This window comes from Rhinolophus sinicus, linkage group LG01 (genome assembly GCF_036562045.2).
Source record: "Rhinolophus sinicus isolate RSC01 linkage group LG01, ASM3656204v1, whole genome shotgun sequence".
Taxonomy (NCBI): domain Eukaryota; kingdom Metazoa; phylum Chordata; class Mammalia; order Chiroptera; family Rhinolophidae; genus Rhinolophus; species Rhinolophus sinicus.
Window position 1 is genome coordinate 117914719 of NC_133751.1, and position 2687 is coordinate 117917405.

General features: G+C 40.7%; 1 long non-coding RNA gene across 1 annotated transcript; it reads left to right on the forward strand.

The window, feature by feature from the left end:
* Nucleotides 1-208: 208 nt before the first annotated feature.
* On the forward strand, nucleotides 209-1980 carry LOC141567230 (uncharacterized). The gene is made up of 2 exons (XR_012489709.1): nucleotides 209-483; nucleotides 834-1980. It is a non-coding gene; the product is annotated as an uncharacterized LOC141567230 (long non-coding RNA).
* The last annotated feature ends 707 nt before the right edge of the window (nucleotides 1981-2687 follow it).

Consider the following 2687-nt stretch of genomic DNA (forward strand, 5'->3'; position numbering starts at 1 on the left):
AGACGGACAGACAGATGGGGAGAGAGAGAGACAGAGAGAGAGAGAGAGAGAGAGAGAGAGATTCAATAAGAGAAAAATTTCGCTGTCAGTGTTTTTCTCTAGTCATTACTCTTTTTCTGTTGCATGATTGCTACTGAAAATGTTTAGCTGTACAGAGGAGGCGGGGTTACAGAGGACCTTCCGGTTCTCCTCCGTGCAGAAGCCAGCACTCTCGGCAACCCGTCTTTGCCAGTCAGACTGTGCTCACTGTGTGACCTTGGGCATGCCAGGGGACCTCTCTGTGCCTCAGTCTGTCTGTCTGGGAACGGAGGCAGAACGACTCTCACAGGCTACTGGGAGCCCCTGGCAATCAGTCTCTACATGGAGCTGGCTGAGCTGTGAGAGAAGCAGGAACTCAGGCTCTGAGGGGAGACGTGGGGCAGCGAGGGCTTCGGCTTTGGCATAAGGCAGACCTGGTTTCTCCACTCCACCCACATGACTTGGGTAAATATTTGTCCTTTCTGAGCCTTGGTTTTCTCAGCTGTAAGAAGAGATCATAATGGTTCTCTTTGAAGTTTGTGGTGAGGGTTAAATGGAATGACACACACCAAAACCCGGTCCAGCCCCAGTCCTGTGGCGGGTGTGCTGTCGAGTCGGTTTCTATGGAATCACACATTTGGGAGAGAAGCAGCCTCTTGAGTAGTGATGAGAGCCTTTGGGGGACTGGAGGAGGACCAGGGAGGAGGAGGGGGATCGGATTCCTAAGGGAAGGAGAAGCCTGGGCAGGACTAAAGGAAGAAGACTACCCAGCTCCTTCCACCTGCTGACGGCACTGACCTTCTCCAATTCCCCAGTTCTTCTCACCCACCGGGATCCAGGTCTCAGCCAGCCCTCCACGGAAGCAAAGAGCAGACCTACTGTCCATCAGAATCACCTGGGCAGCTTCCAAATAATGCAGATTCCTGGGCTCCACTCCTAAGGATTCTGATTCCATAGTTGGGGACTATGAGCTGTGGTTTTGTTAATTGAGGTAAAATTCAGATAACATAAAATTAACTATTTTAAAATGTACTAGTCAGTGGCATTTACTGCAATGACAATGGTCTGTAACCATCCCCTCTATGTAATACCAAAGCATTTTTATCACCTAAATAGGAAGCTATACCCATTAAGCAGTCACTCTTCACCAGCCACTAAAATGCTTTCTGTTTCTGTGGGCTTACCTATTCTGAATGTTTCATGTAGATGGAGCTATACAATGGTGTCTGGTTTCTTTCATTCAGCGTAATGATTTCAAGGTTCAGCCATGTTGTAGTAGCATCAGTATTCCATCCCTTTCCATGGCTGAATAATATTCTAACGTACGGATACACCAATTTTTTTATACATTCATCAGTAGATTATATTTGGGTTGTTTCTACTTTTTGGCTCTTGTGAATAGTGCTGCTATGAACATTCATGTATAAGTTTTGTTTGAATATCTGTCTTCAGTTCTTTTGTGTATGTATCTAGGAGTAGAATTGTTGGGTCATGTGGTAACTTTCTGTTCAACATTTTTAAGGACCACCAAACTATTTTCCACAGTGGCTGGACCATTTTACATTCCCACTAGCAATGCACAAGGTTTTTAATTTCTCCACAACCTCACCAACACTTAATCTTGTCCATCTTTTTTATCTTCATTGTGTTAGTAGCGGGTGTGAAGTGGTTTCGATTTACATTTTCCTAATGACTAGTGACATTGAACATCTTTTCATGTACTTGTTGGCCATCTGCATATCTTCTTTGAGAAACTGTCTATTCAAGTCATTTGCCCATTTTAAAATATTGGGTTCTTGTCTTTTTGTTGCTGAGTTGTACAAGTGCTCCATATATTTGGATAATAGACTTATCAGATACACATATATGATTTGCAAATACATTTTCCCATTCTATGGACCTTCTTTTCACTTTCTTAATAGTGTCTTTTGAAGCATTAAAGTTTTCAGTTTATCTATTTTATTTTTGGTTGTGTGTGCTTTAAGTGTCATACCTAAGAATCCACTGACAATCCAAGGTCATGAAGATTTACCCTATGTTTTCTGCTATGAGTTCTAATAGTTTTAACTCTCATATTTAGGTCTTTGATTCATCTTGAATCAAGTTTTGTGTATGGTATGATGTAGGGGTCCAATTTTATCTTTTTGCATGTGGATATCCAGGTGTCCCACCGTCATTTGTTAAAGAGAATATTCTTTCCGCATTGAATGGCATTGATATCCTTGTCAAAAATCAATTGACCATAGCTGTATGGGTTTATTTCTAGATTCTTAATTTTATTTCATTGGTCTATATATCTATTCTTATGCCAGTAGTATACTGTTTTGAGGACTGTAACTTTGTAGTAAGTTTTGATATTTATGAGTCCTCCAATTTTGTTTTTGTTTTGGCTATTTGGGAACCCTTGAAATCCCATATGAATTTTAGGGTCAGCTTTTCCATTTCTCTGCATTTTCATTTTTAAATTTAAGTAATTTGAGTTTTCTCTCTTTTTTTCATAGTCATTTTAACTAAAACTTTTTCAATTTGTTCTTTTTAAAGAACCAACTTTTGGTTTTCTTAATTCTAATTAAAAACTTTTGGTTTTGAGTTTAGTCATTCCTACCACCAATGAGGCCTGGAAAACATATTCCATGGTGCCCGTTATAGGCACCCCCTCTTGCTTAACT